At 41.0% G+C, this 16,396-nt stretch overlaps 1 pseudogene; it reads left to right on the forward strand.

Annotated features, from left to right (window-relative positions):
• Positions 1 to 12,208: 12,208 nt before the first annotated feature.
• Positions 12,209 to 16,396, forward strand: part of LOC128579584 (laminin subunit alpha-1-like) — a 54,534-nt pseudogene continuing 50,346 nt past the window's right edge.

Here is a 16,396-nt window from a genome sequence, read left to right on the forward strand (position 1 = left end):
CCGCCACCCTCAGTATGTGGGGCCAGAACCCTACCCTCTGAGCCACAGGAACAGCCCCTGGACATTTTAAAGTAGTAGAATCTCTCTCTCTCTCTTTTTTTTTTTTTCCTTAGACAAGGTCTTACTCTGTTGCCTGGACTAGAGTACAGTGGCATCAGCCTAGCTCACTGAAAACTCAAACTCTTGGATTCAGATGAGCTTAGGAGCCTCAGCCTCCTAAGTAGCTGGAATAACAGACATGCATCACCGTGCCGCCTACTTTTTTTTCCTTTATGTAGAGATGGGGGTCTAACTATTGCCCAGTCTGGGGTTGAAGTCCTGGGTACAAGGAATCCTCTTACCTTGACCTTCTAAAGTGCTGAGAGCCACCCATGAGCTGCCATGGCCAGTACAGAATAACAGAACAGTATAATTTCTTTTCTTCTTTTTTTTTTGAGATAGAGTCTCACTATGTTGTCCTCACTACCGAGGCATCACAGCTCACAGCAACCTCAAACTCTTGGGCTTAAGCGATTCTTTGCCTCAGCCTCCCAAGTAGCTGGGACTACCGGCGCCTGCCACAACGCCCAGCTATTTTTTTGTTGCGGTTGTTTAGTTGGCCCGGGCTGCCACTCTCGGTGTATGTGGCTGTGCCATAACCACTGTGCTATCGGCGCTGAGTCAGAAAGTAGAATTTCATTACAGGAAAAAAGTAATCCTGCTTTCCGCAAACTTCTCTGGATTCCCCTTTTGTGAGCTAGAATGAATAATGTACGTGGAAGTTTAAAGTCCAGCATCGAGAGCCCGGATGAAATGGGGCAGGGGAGAGACAAGGAATCCTTTGTAACAGTGATTCATGTTTAGCTTTGTGACTTTAATGATTTACCTAAACCCATTTGTCATTTGTGTAAGTCTAGCAATCAAGGCAAGATAGCTTCCGGGGAGTAGAGTCATCAAATGTCCAATCTGGATCACCCAGACCAGTGGCTTCCAAATTATCCATGGCAGTGCCTTGTCTTTAGACCCAGTTCTTTTACAAAAGGCTGATGTGTGACACAGAGGAGCAGCCATACAGTGGCCGTGAGCAGCCCAGGGTCCACTTCCCACTGTGCCCCTCCCCTCTGCCAGGCATCTGGAAAAGGGCTCAGGAGAAACAGTTTGCAACCACAGTCACTTCCTGGTCTTAGACGCGAATACTGGAAACCTCTGGGGAGCTGGTCACTTGCCAAGTCAGAGCCAGGACTGTGGATGTCTCTGAATCCCACCCCAGGTGTCATTCCCTGTTCCTTCTGTGGTTAGTTTAGCCTCGTGAGAGGTGGCTACAAGGAATCAACATCCGAGTCTTCATCAGTGTCACGTGCGTCTGTACTTTGCCCACACAGCACAGGGTAGACACTGGAGAAAAGGAAAGGAGTTCAGACCCCAGACGTTCATGTTAGAAGACACCTGAGTATCTTCGTGGCCCACCTCCTTATTTATGTTGGAAGAAACAAAGATCCAGAAAGGTTGAAATTTGCCCCACATCATGCAGTTGCTTAAAGGTCCCCAGCTGATTATTTAACATAGACAGAAAAAAAAAAAAAAGAGCTGTCATTGTAAGAGAAAACCACCTCACTTCAAAGCTTTCTTGTAACTAGCTGATGCGTGAAGTTTGGAGATGGTCAGCGGTCTCCGTGTTTGGAAATGAGAGCCTGACCCCGGCCAGGCATGGGGCAACTTCTGGAAAGAAAAATATGCTTTTGACTTGGAGGCTAAGAAATAGGGTCTTGGGCAATCTCAGACTTTCCCAAATGCAACTATTTCCTTTAGGACAGACTTCATGGGTGCATAGTATGGACAGAAACTCGTGACGTCTTTAGCCTCTGATCCTAGCACCCCTTACACCTATCCTCACGAGAGGCAAATGTTCTATTCTACATGGTAACTGGATTATAACCTGTGGGCTATAATTTCCTTATGACAATGTATTGCCTTTATTATAATTGGACTGTGTTTTCATGAGTTTATTTAAATTGTCACAACTTAAAATGAGTTCCTCTTAAAATATTAAATGTATTTGTTTGTAGGCAGCCATCAAAGTGGCCACATTCACTGGTCTAACTAAGCCCTTTCTCTAGTCCTCAGGAGAGTATTCCTTTGACCTGAAGTTCTCACCATCAATACCATTATTAAAGAGAGGCCTAGACGTTTCTGCTGCGTGGCCCATGGAAACAGATTTTTTTATAAATATAGGTCCTTTTTTATTCCTTCTTTCAAAAGTGGCATTATGAAATCCAAATTTCCTTATGGTTTTTCTCACATCCTGCCCTGCAGGGAAGGAATCACCAGCAAAAGCTATGTGGGCTGTATCAAGAACCTGGAAATATTTTTTTTTTTTTTTTTATTGTTGGGGATTCATTGAGGGTACAATAAGCCAGGTTACACTGATTGCATTTGTTAGGTAAAGTCCCTCTTACAATCATGTCTTGCCCCCAGAAGGTGTGGCACACACCAATCCCCACCCCTCTCCCTCCTTCCCTCTCTCTGTTTTTCCTCCCCACAATGACCTTAATTGTCATTAATTGTCCTCATATCAAAATTAAGTACATAGGATTCATGCTTCTCCATTCTTGTGATGCTTTACTAAGAATAATGTCTTCCGAGGCGGAGCATGATGGCGGACAGGACGGACGTGTATCCCACCTCTCCCAAGCCACCAGGTGAGAGGAAAGGCAGTCTGGACCTTCCCTGTCTGTGGATTATTGGAGTGGACAGACAGCTGGAGAAGCCCAGCGAACTGGCAGTTTGCTATATATGAGGGTTAATTTAAAATGACACACTCTGTTGTAGAGAATCTTCCCTGCTCGGCCGTGCCGGCCAGCAGGCCCCTCCCCCACGGAGGTCAGCAGCTTGTAAATGCTGACAAAATCCAATTGACAAGTAATTAATCCTGAACTGAGGGAGGCATCCAAAAGGAGAGCCACTCAAAACCACAGGGAGCTGGGCAAACTGTTGGACAATTGAAGGGAAGGGATCCTGCCTGGGAAACAGACATTTTGAACTACCCAAAAGGGCAGGCACCTTTCCCCCAGGTGTTGGAGGGAGCTGGCAGTTCAGACTGTGCAGCGAACTGGCAGCCGCCCATCCAAAACTCTGAACCATAAAACTCAGAATAAATCCCACAAGCGTGCCAACCACGGAACGGCTTGAAGCCCAGGACCGGCTTTGGCTTCTGGGGCCACGGAGCAACTGAAGCCGCGGGAACCAGCTACAGGAGACACCGCGGGAACTCAGCACCACTCCCCTTATGGCCGATTGCAGTCGCCAGTTTGCAGGGGAACCTGGGAGCAGAGTGGAGGAACTTAGGAAGCGTGGACACCTGCACTGAGTGGGAGAGTCGGTCGCAAGTGCTGTCCCGAGGAGAACAGCCGAGGTTGCACAATTCTTAGGCGACAAACTTTTACAGAAACTCCAAAATGGCGATTGGCCATGGAAGGTGGTTACCATGGTAACGGTATAAACTATAAACTAGGTATAAGTCTCAAAACCACTCACAGCGCCACCTGGTGTCCAGAAAGTATATCGCAGTATGAATATATTCCTACGAAAGTTGATCCCTACATCAGACATATAGACATTTATAGGTATATTTCTACCACAAGAATATTTTTGCAGTTGGTGCCTTTTTTTTTTTTTTTTGGTTTTCATGGTTTTTTTTTTTTTTGCTGTTGTTTTCTTTCTGTCTGATTTTTCCTCACCATTTTCTTAGAGGAGATTTCGATAATTTTTTATTATTACATTTTATATAGATACATTTTTTATTTCTATGTCTTCTAATTTTAATTTCTTCTTTCTTCTCACTTAACATTCCTTCTAACACCACTTTTTTCTCTTTTTTTTCCTTTCTTTCAATTAGTTTACGATTATCACTGTTTTTATTTCAGTTGTTCTTATATTGCTGTTGTCGTGGCTATTGCTTGTATGTTTATGTGTTTCCGTCTATCTCTGTATCTTTGGGCCCATGTGCCTGGTAACCTTTGTATCTGTTTATTTGTTCATTTGGACTCAATGAGCTTGGTGTTATGACCTGTAACCCTGAGCTCCTAACACCCCCCCCTCCTCTCTCACTCCGTGATCTGGAGACCTGCCCCCTCAGGAGTCCAGATTCTTGGGTGAACTCTCAAGAGGTATAGACAGGACCTGGACTGCAGCTGGCCAGTGCTGACACTGTAGCAAAGGAGCGAGAAGACAACGGTCGGCTGAGAGGGAATTAGACTGGAGCGGTGGTGCCCCGAGGTGCAGAGCAACAGCCATCTTCAGCAATAACAAGGCCCACCCCCAGATATCCCATAGCCTCTCCTCCTGTCTTCCTGGGCAACCAGATGAGGCCGAGCATCTTCTCAGATGGCAACCACCATGGAATGGACCTGGGACTGAAACACAGGCCCCGTGAGTAAAGGGTTTTCCTGAGATGGTACCAACCTGGGTGGAACACGGGGACTAGAAAACACACCCGCAGAGCCGGGAAACTCCTAGGGTAGGGCTGATCCAGAGAACTGCTCTACTGAGCCTAAGATGCACCTGGCCCTTAGGGGATCACCAGCCCATAGACAAAGGAGGCCAAGAGGCTACAGCCAACAACTGATCGTGCTGCGAATACAAACCCGCAGGACTAAAGACAGGGCCTGAGACACAGGTTCTGGGAACTCAAATCAGCCTCTCCTCTGCAGAGGAATCTGGGAAGGTCAGAAACAAACTCCCACATGTTGTTCCCTTCACCCAGTAACATAAACTAAGGGTGGGGCTGGAACTGAGTGAACACCTCCAGCCTCCATCAAGTGCCCGAGGTTGACAGGCCACACCACTCCCTACTGGATAAAGACAGAGAATAGTGGCCTAGTCGAGCAGACACAGACTACCCTGTGACTTAGGCAGGTGCAAACCCCTGGAGTATCTGCTTACTGCAGACAACTGACTGGGTCACAGCCCTGTGCGGCTAGCAGAGACTGGGTGTGACAGAGCTGCGAGGAGGGGAAGGAGGCATCAATCTTCCCAGACTGATCTATTTACTGGTGGTTCTTCCTGACTCCACGCAGCACTGGAGCAAGCCTTTTAGAGCAGCCACCAGACCCCTGTGACCCAGTTCCCAGGGACTTCTTGAACTCTCCCACCCGAGGAGCTGCTGACTGAGAAAATGGACTTGGACTTTTTGAACTGAGTCACTCACCAGGGGACTATCCAGGTGGTGCCCTGGGTGTGTGGTTGTAGGAAGGTTTGATTTTCCTTTTCCATTTGTTGCCTGTGGTGGGTGGGGTGACTTAATTGCTGGTATTTCTCCACAGCTCATACTTCAACCCAGAGTAACTGTTTCACTAGGGTCACATAGAAACCAGCTGAAAACAAGTCAGAACCACTTAGCCCCTCTACACCAAACAGGGCCCCAGTTTCTCAGGCCACAGCACTGTATGGGTCCTCGACAAAACACTAGAGGAAAATCAAAGGGAGTAAAACAATCATGGGGCGGAATCAGCAGAAAAACACAGGTAACAAGAATAACCAGAATAGATCAACCCCCCCCAAGGAAAGATACGGCAGATGTAATTGAAGATCCCATTCACAAACAACTGGCTGAGATGTCAGAAATCGAATTCAGAATTTGGATGGCAAACAAGATTAACAAAATGGAATTAGGAATTCGTGGAGAAATTCAAAAGCTGTCTCAAGAATTTAACGAATTTAAAGACACAACCACAAAAGACTTAGACACACTGAAACAAGAATTTGCAGCCCTCAAAGATATGAAAAATACAGTGGAATCCCTTAGTAACAGAATGGGCCAAGCAGAAGAAAGGATCTCCGACATCGAAGATAAAGCATTTGAACGCTCCCAAACTCTCAAAGAGGAAGAGAAATGGAGAGCAAAAATGGATCACTCACTCAGAGAGCTCTGGGATAACTCGAAGAAGGCAAATATCCGTCTCATAGGAATTCCTGAAACAGATGAAGTGGCCTCACTGGGCGCAGAGGCCCTTCTGCATGAAATTATGAAAGAGAATTTTCCAGACATGCCTAGAGAACCTGAAATTCAGATAGCAGATAGCTTCAGAACCCTAGCATGACTCAACCCCAATAAGACATCCCCCAGGCATATCATAATTAACTTCACTAAAGTTAATATGAAGGAGAAAATTCTCAAAGCTGCCAGGAGAAAGAAATCTATTACCTTCAAAGGGAAGAACATTAGAATGACTGCAGATCTCTCTGCTGAAACTTTTCAAGCCAGAAGAGGGTGGCCATCAACATTTAATCTCCTCAAGCAATATAACTTTCAACCCCGGATCTTGTACCCAGCTAAACTGAGTTTCATTTACGACGGAGAAATTAAATACTTTAATGACATACGTATGCTAAAGAAATTTGCCATAACCAAACCAGCTCTTCAGGATATTCTCAGACCTATCCTCCATAATAACCAACCCAATCCTCTACTACAAAAGTAAACTCACTCAGAAACTTCTGATCAAACTCTAACTTCCACAATGGCAGAAGGATTAAAAATGCCCACTGAACTTTCAAAAAACTCAATACCCCGAATTTCACCAAACTTATCAATGCTCTCCATTAATGTGAACGGCTTAAACTGCCCTCTAAAGAGACATAGGTTAGCTGACTGGATACAAAAACTCAGGCCAGACATTTGTTGCATACAAGAGTCACATCTTAACTTAAAAGACAAATACAGACTCAGGGTGAAAGGATGGTCATCCATAATTTAGGCAAATGGTATCCAGAAAAGAGCAGGAGTTGCAATTTTATTTGTGGACACAATAGGCTTTAAACCAACAAAAGTAAGGAAGGACAAAAATGGTCACTTCATATTTGTTAAGGGTAAGACTCAATATGATGAGATTTCAATTATTAATATCTATGCACCCAACCAGAATGCACCTCAATTTATAAGAGGAACTCTAACAGACATGAGCAACTTGATTTCCTCCAACTCTATAATAGTCGGAGATTTTAACACTGCTTTGGCAGTGCTGGATCGATCCTCCAACAAAAACCTGAGTAAAGAAATTCTAGATTTAAATCTAACCATCCAGCATTTAGATTTAGCTGACATCTACAGAACATTTCATCCCAACAAAACTGAATACACATACTTCTCATCAGCCCACGGAACTTACTCCAAAATCGATCACATCTTAGGTCACAAGTCTAACCTCAGCAAATTTAAAGGAATAGAAATTATTCCATGCATCTTCTCGGACCATAATGGAATAAAACTTGAGATGAGTAACAACAGGAATCTGCATACACATACAAAAACATGGAGTTAAATAACCTTATGCTGAATGATAGCTGGGTCAGAGATGAGATCAAGAAGGAAATTGCCAAATTTCTGGAACAAAACGACAATGAAAACACGAACTATCAGAACCTCTGGGACACAGCAAAGGCAGTTCTACGAGGGAAATTTATAGCACTGCAATCCTTCCTCAGGAGAATGGAAAAAGAGGAAGTAAGCAACTTAATTGGACATCTCAAGAGACTGGAAATGGAAGAACAATCCAACCGCAAATCCAGTAAAAGAAAAGAAATAACCAAAATCAGAGCAGAACTAAATGAAATTGAAAACAAAAGAATAATACAACAGATCAATAAATCAAAAAGCTGGTTTTTTGAAAAGGTCAACAAAATAGATAAACCTTTGGCCAACCTAATCAGGAAAAAAAGAGTAAAATCTGTAATCTCATCAATCAGAAATAACACAGATGAAATAACAACAGACTCCTCAGAAATCCAAAAAATCCTTAATGAATATTACAAGAAACTATACTCTCAGAAATACGAAAATTTGAAGGAAATCGACCGTTACTTGGAAACACGTCACCTTCCAAGATTTAATCAAAAACAAGTGGAAATGTTGAACAGGCCCGTATCAAGTTCAGAAATATCATCAACCATGCAAAATCTCCCCAAAAAGAAAATCCCGGGACCAGATGGTTTCACGTCAGAATTCTACCAAAACTTTAAAGAGGAATTAGTACCTATACTACTCAACCTGTTCCAAAAGGTAGAAAAAGAAGGAAGACTACTCAACACATTCTATGAAACAAATATCACCCTGATTCCCAAACCAGGAAAAGACCCAACAAGAAAAGAAAATTATAGACCAATATCACTAATGAATATAGATGCAAAAATATTCAACAAGATTCTAACAAACAGAATCCAGCAACATATCAAACAAATCACACATCATGAGCAAGTTGGTTTTATCCCAGGGTCTCAAGGCTTGTTCAATATACATAAATCTATAAAGGTAATCCAGCACATAAACAAATTAAAAAACAAAGACCATATGATTCTCTCAATCGATGCAGAAAAAGCTTTTGATAACATCCAACATCCATTCATGATTAGAACACTCAAGAAAATTGGTATAGAAGGGACATTTCTTAAACTGATAGAGGCTATCTACAGCAAACCCACAGCCAATATCATATTGAATGGAGTTAAATTGGAATAATTTCCACTTAGATCTGGAACCAGACAAGGCTGCCCATTGTCTCCATTGCTCTTTAACATTGTAATGGAAGTTTTAGCCACCACAATTAGGGAAGAAAAGGCGATCAAGGGTATCCACCTAGGGTCAGAAGAGATCAAACTTTCACTCTTCGCAGATGATATGATTGTATATCTGGAAAATACTAGGGACTCTACTACAAAACTCTTAGAAGTGATTAAGGAATACAGCAGTGTCTCAGGTTACAAAATCAACATTCATAAATCGGTAGCCTTTATATATACCAACAATAGTCAAGTTGAAAAAACAATTAAGGACTCTACCCCATTCACAGTAGTGCCAAAGAAGATGAAATACTTGGGAGTTTATCTAACAAAGGACGTGAAAGATCTATATAAGGAGAACTATGAAACTCTAAGAAAAGAGATAGCTGAGAATGTTATCAAATGGAAAAATATACCATGCTCATGGTTGGGAAGAATCAACATTGCTAAAATGTCCATACTACCCAAAGCAATATATAATTTCAACGCAATCCCCATTAAAGCTCCACTGTCATACTTTAAAGATCTTGAAAAAATAATTCTTCGTTTTATATGGAATCAGAAAAAACCTCGAATAGCCAAGACATTACTCAAAAATAAAAACAAAGCAGGAGGAATCACGCTACCAGACCTCAGACTATACTACAAATCGATAGTGATCAAATCAGCATGCTACTGGCACAAAAACAGAGAAGTAGATGTCTGGAACAGAATAGAGAACCAAGAGATGAATCCAGCTACTTACTGGTATTTAATCTTTGACAAGCCAATTAAAAACATTCAGTGGGGAAAAGATTCCCTATTTAACAAATGGTGCTTGGTGAACTGGCTGGCAACCTGTAGAAGACTGAAACTGGACCCATACCTCTCACCATTAACCAAGATAGACTCTCAGTGGATTAAAGATTTAAACCTAAGACATGAAACTATAAAAATACTAGAAGAGAGTGTAGGGAAAACCCTTGAAGAAATTGGGTTGGGCGAGTTTTTTATGAGAAAGACCCCCCGGGCAATTGAAGCTGCTTCAAAAATACACTATTGGGACTTGATCAAACTAAAAAGCTTCTGCATAGCCAAGAACACAGTAAGTAAAGCAAGCAAACAGCCTTCAGAATGGGAGAACATATTTGCAGGTTATGTCTCCGACAAGGGTTTAATAACCAGAATCCACAGAGAACTCAAACGCATTAGCAAGAAAAGAACAAGGGATCCCATCGCAGGCTGGGCAAGGGACTTGAAGAGAAACTTCTCTGAAGAAGAAAGGCGCATGGCCTTCAGACATATGAAAAAATGCTCATCATCTTTAATCATCAGAGAAATGCAAATCAAAACTACTTTGAGATATCATCTAACTCCAGTGAGACTAGCCTATATCACAAAATCCCAAGACCAGAGATGTTGGCGTGGATGTGGAGAAAAGGGAACACTTCTGCACTGCTGGTGGGAATGCAAATTAATACATTCCTTTTGGAAAGAGATATGGAGAACACTTAAAGATCTAAAAATAGATCTGCCATTCAATCCTGTAATCCCCCTATTGGGCATATACCCAGAAGACCAAAAATCACACCATAACAAAGATATTTGTATCAGAATATTTATTGCAGCCCTATTCATAATTGCTAAGTCATGGAAAAAGCCCAAATGCCCATCAATCCACGAATGGATCAATAAATTGTGGTATATGTACACCATGGAATATTATGCAGCCTTAAAGAAAGATGGAGACTTTACCTCTTTCGTGTTTACATGGATGGAGCTGGAACATATTCTTCTTAGTAAAGTGTCTCAAGAATGGAAGAAAAAGTACCCAATGTACTCACCCTTATTATGAAACTAATGTAGGACCTTCACATGAAAGCTATATCCCAGTTATAACCTAAGAATAGGGAGAAAGGGGAAAGGGAGGGGAGGGAGGGGGAAGGGAGGCGGAAGAAGGGGGACTAATGGGATTACACCTGCAGTGCATCTTACAAGGGTATATGTGAATCCTAGTAAATGTGGAATGTAAAGGTCTTGGCAAAATAACTAAGAAAATGCTACAAAAGCTATGTTAACTAATGTGATGAAAATGTGTCAAACGAGATATGAACCAAGTGTATGGTGCCCCATGATCATACTAATGTACAGCTATGGTTTAATAAAATAAATAAATAAATAAATAAATAAAAAAGAATAATGTCTTCCACTTCCATCCAGGTTAATAGGAAGGATGTAAAGTCTCCATTTTTTTTAATAGCTAAATAGTACTCCATGGTATACATATACCACAGCTTGTTAATCCATTCCTGGGTTGGTGGGCATTTATAATAATAATAAAATAAAAGAGAGAAGTAGATATTGTAATATTTTATATTATTTTTATTATAAACTACTCAGTGAGCACCAAATATTTATTGCTTTACCTACAGAGAAAGTGAAAAGAATGAGGTGTTAATCATTCATGCAGAATGAATTCATAAAGTCATTCTCATTGTAATATATTTCCATTAAAAGGAAAAGGTCTATTAATTTCGTTGAGCCTTCTTCTAGGTATTAGGTTTAGAAAGTAGAATGAACTACTTGGCATTGAAATTAATAGCATGTAGTACATCTAGGATTAACAATATGAAAATTTGTTGAAATTTTTATTTTTTCCTTTTCTTATCTCCTATTATCTCATTTTTACATTGAGATGCTATATTAGAATAAAAATTTCATGCTTTCCAATTTGCATTTTTCCTCCTAAGTTTGTTATAAATTCAATTTTCTCTATTAGAACAATCGGAGCACTAAGTGTAGTTAATAAAATAATAAATATGTAGAATATAAATTACATTTAATTTTTTAATTTAATTTTTTTTAATTTTAGATTTAAAGTGTACAATTAGGTTACATTATTTGCATTTGTTAGGTAAAGTCCAGGTTGTAGTTGTGCCCCTCCTCCAGGGCATAATATACGCTTACATTGTGCCTGTTACACGAGAGCACACCAGTCTCCCTCCATACTCCCCCCACCATCCCTTTCCTCCCCCTCACTTGAGTTTAATTGTTTTTCTCTCATGTGCTCGTGTGTTTGTTCATCCACGGATTTCATATTAGTATTAAGTACATTTGGATACTTGCTTTTCCATTCTTGTGATACTTTATTAGGGAGAATGTTCTCTGACTCTATCCAGAATAATTTCCATTTTAAATTAATATTATATATATAATATGCCTTTAATGCTAATAACATTATGCTAAATTCAACTTAATTTTTCTTAATCATAAAATACTTTGAGGTATATAATTATTATTAATATCAAGGTCATTATAATTCATATTTTATGCATTAAAATACCAATTACAGCTTGATTAACTGAAATAAAGATGAGGAAAAGTCCATTTAGAAGCTAAAATCCAAATTATAATCATGTTGATTACAATATTGTACAGTGATTTAAATGTAAGTTTATCATACTATTACTCAATATTTAAGAATACATTTATTATGCAACAGAAAAAAAAAAGAACCTGGAAATATCCAGGTCGACCTTTGATTTACTCAGAAATTCCTATGGAGTGAGAAAAGGTTGTATGTTGGAGGTAGGAAACATTTAATTGATGTTGGAATGAGTTTTTATAAATATCCACTGATGTAGCAAAATAATAACATAAAAAAATCTAAACCAGTGGGGTGGATAGAATGGAGAAAATGGGGAAGCCCAGCGGCAATGGGGAGTCGGCCTGTGGCTGGAAACTCACGGCTCCTCTTATCCCCTCTGACCAGTCCATCTGAAGTGTTAGCCTCTTAAGAGGCAGCTATGTTGAGTTGCCATCCAAGTCTTTGACCCCAGAATCGGAATTGCTGGCCATATTTGCCACCAAGAACAGCAGTGGCATCATCCTGGCTGCCCTTGGCAGGGACGTGGAGCTTCAGGGTCCTGGGCAGGCCCACGTGGTGAGTAGTTCCCCTGCCCCCCGGCTGCATGCTCCTAAACTTTTGGTGTGTTCCTGGTTGTTTATGAGTATGTATTTTTAATAAGTAAAAGTTACATCGCTGAGTGCCGTTCCCTTATGAATCAGTGATGTCCTGTGCTGTGCAATCCATCCTTCTTGTCCAGTGACTTAGGAAAAGACACTTGCCATCCACCTGTAATTTTTGTGAAAACACGTTCGGCGAGCACACACTGAGTTGTCCTCCATGCGTCATGGTCCTTAGTTTTCATTCTAAGGTGAAACAGCAGTCCTTCAGTGCTGTTCAGATCTTCAGTCTACTGCTCTAAGGCAGGGTTTTCTTCATCTGCTATAGTAGTGATTTTCAACCAGAGTACTGTGAAAAATTTTAAAGATAATGAATTATTTCCCGAAGAAGTTTAAAGCACAGTGAGTATATTCTCTTTCTTTACTTTTCTTTTGATCAACATAATTTCAGTATGCCGTGGAAGTTTAACTATAGGTTCAAGTATGACATGAGATAAAAAAAGGTTGAAACACATTGCTTGAACAATTTGAAAGGATCGAAAGAGCAGCAAGGGGCGGCACCTGTGGCTCCATGGGTAGAGTGCCGGCCCCATATACGAGGGTGGCGGGTTTGAACCCAGCTCTGGCCAAACTGCAACAAAAAAAGAACCGGGCTTTTGATGGGCGCCTGTACTTCCAGCTACCCGGGAGGCTGAGGCAAGAGAATCACCTATGCCCAGGAGTTGGAGGTTGCTGTGAGCTGTGACACCATGGTGCTCTAGTGAGGGCAATAAAGTGAGACTCTGTCTCTAAAAAAAAAAAAGAAAGAAAGAGCAGCAAGAGAGTCATAGCCTGTGATGAGCACATTGAGCAAGCGCCAGGAGAGGAGCGAGGACAGGGTTCCATGTTCATGTTGCCATATTTATATTCCATTTTAGGAGCGTAGGTGATACTTACCTTACCCTCTGCTCAAACTTGCACCTGTCACATGATTTGGAGAAACTTAGAGATTGCTAGTGTATTGTGTTAACGAAGTGGAGCCTGTCTTAACCGCAGTGTACTGGGGACCTTCTTTACTGTACAAGACACTTTACAGACATTGCTGCATAAGGATCATGGCCACCTGCAAGGCAGATGCTGCTGCTTACATTTTGTTGAGGAAGAAATGGATTCAGAGAGCCCAGTTTATGTGCCCAAGGTCACACAGCTGTTGTGACATCTGTTTATAGACGCCAAGCATGTCACAAGCCACTTGGCGAAGAAGGGCTGATAAGGACTAACATTGGTTTGGGACTCCATTGATCATTTCATTTTAAAATATTTTTTCAGTTCTTCTTTAAAAAGTTGAACTGAAAAACTTTTTTTTTGTTTTGAGACAGTTTCAGCTGTCACCCTGGGTAGAGTGCCGTGGCATCACAGCTCACAGCAACCTTCAACTTGGGCTCAAGATCCTCGTGCCTCAGTTTTCCTATTTTAGTAGAGACGGGGTCTCGCCTTTTGCTCAGGCTTGTTTCGAACTCATGAGCTCAAGCAATCCCCCCACCTCAGCCTCCTAGAGTGCTAGGATTACAGGCGTGAGCCACCACAACCAGCCTGAAATTTATATAAAATTAATCATTGTAGAGTAAATAAGTCAGTAGCATTTAGCACACCCACGGTGCCACAAGGCCACCTTCTCTGTTTATTTCTAAACATTTTCATCACCCAAAATAGCAGTCTGGGACCATTAAGCAGTCACTCCCTGTGCCCCTCTCTCCCCACCCCTGCGTTTTGTCTCTAAGGATGAATTTGCCTATTCTGGATGTTCCATATGAATAGAGTCACACCACGTGTGATCGTGTCGTTCACCTAGCCCGTCTTTGAGTATGTCCACACTGTCATATGTAAGGTCTTAATTCTTCATTCTTTTTTTTTTTTGGCCGGGGCTGGGTCTGAACCCGCCACCTCCAGCATATGGGGCCAGCACCCTACTCCTTTGAGCCACAGGCGCCACGCAGATCTTCGTTCCTTTTTCTGGCTGAAAAGTATCCCACTGTGTGAACCTCTCACAGTTTATCATTTGCTTCCTTGATACATGGGATTATTTCTGCTTTTTGACTATTATGACTAATGCTGCCAGGAAGTGTTTGAGGCCCTGTTTTCAAGTCTTCTGAGTGCATACCTAGGAGAAGAGCTGTTGGTCATATGGTAATTGTATATTTGACTTTTGGAAACCTGCCAGACTGTTTCTGAGCCAGCAAAAACAGAGTAGTATCGTCCAGTAGTAACAAGGGTATTGGGAAACACCCCCATTCCAGTTCTTCTGGTGGCATTATGAATTGTTATACCTATTTTCAATATGGCAAAATGATTTTAAGAGCTTTAAACATTGTCAAACTTTAGTTCCACTTTTAGAAATGTTAGAAACAATTTCATGGGCAAAAAAATTTAAATATTCATGTGGATGATAATAAATTATTAAATTGAAACTACTTTAAATGTTATTGATTAAAGCGACAAATTTATAATCTGTCTACTTATTGTACATAATGTAGCAATAAAGAATCCGTGTGACGGCAATGCAGACATGGAAACATGTGGTGGTATGTGTAGTGGTAACAGCATAAGGCAGAATGTAAATTACATGAAGGGATTAGAAAGTAACACGATAAATTTAAAATAGTTGTGTTCAATGATGAGAGTCTTAAGGAATTGCTTGCTTGATGTTAATATTCCCATGTTACCTTGGTAAGATGGAAATTTTTTAAATCCTATACTAACGAGCTTTTTTCTGGCTAATTCTCTGCACACTCCTGCCCCCAGCCCTTCTCCATTCTGCTGATTCAGGGCCATGTTGAGGTTCACATAGGTCTTAGGGACAGGTCCAGCCTGAGGAAAGCCCTCCTACACTCTCCCACAGGCACCTACAGCGATGGACAGCCTCATTCCATCTCCTTGGTTAGGAATCGAAGGTACTGTCCCCACAGCAAGGCGTGTGTCATGAGGGGGTGGGGACCTCACCAGGGCTTCCAGCAGAAACATTGTCCTGGCACCCTGTGCAGTTAAATGACTGGCATGATTAGCATTCCAAATAGTTGTAGAAGCCAAACCTTGCCAGACAGCTCCTTATGAGATGTTTGTGCTATTTCTATAATTGAACAACTTTATCCTTGCCCTTTTTTGAAACTCAATATAAATTATATTGGATTAATTCTGTGGCAAAGAGCATTGTGGTATCAATAAATAGTATTATATCAATAGTAAATAGTACAGTAATAAGTAGGTTATGTCAACATTCCTGTATATTTCCCTCCAAAACTCTAGAGCAAACATTTGAAAAGTATACTGGACATTTTCATCATAGGTAAAGAGGTAAAATTGTACTGTTCTCAAAAAAGTAGTCAAATTCAATGATTTTTGTTAACATTGCACTCATTACTGAAGAATTTTCAGTTGTAAGTTTTAATCTTTAAGATTCACCTTTTGTTCTGACATGTCATATTAAAATTTGTCTTCCAGGAACTTTTATTATTCAGTAAGAACTTTGCTGGGATTGTGTGTTAAAATGGGCCATTGTTTTATTATAGTTAAAGATTTTCATTTATTTTCTCCTTTGATCTTTTAGAATTATCACTGTTAAATTGTCTGAGACCAATCCTGTGGAAATGAACTTGGGTCCATTAGCAGAAAGCAGGACTATAAATGTGTCCAACCTGTACCTAGGGGGCATTCCTGAGGGTGAGGGGACCTTGGTACTCAGAATGAGAAGCTCGTTCATTCCATGGCTGCATCAGAAATCTGATCTTTAACCTGGAGTAAGTGAAACTGTGCTCTCTGCATGTTTTTGCATTTTCTGACCTTCAACAGTGAGTGCTAACGCTAACCTGCAGTCTAATTTTGTTGTTTGAGATTGCCTAAAATTTTAAAAGTTCCTGAAGAACATATGAACCCCGTTTGTCTA

The sequence above is a fragment of the Nycticebus coucang genome, unplaced genomic scaffold (genome assembly GCF_027406575.1).
Source record: "Nycticebus coucang isolate mNycCou1 unplaced genomic scaffold, mNycCou1.pri scaffold_69, whole genome shotgun sequence".
Lineage (NCBI taxonomy): Eukaryota > Metazoa > Chordata > Mammalia > Primates > Lorisidae > Nycticebus > Nycticebus coucang.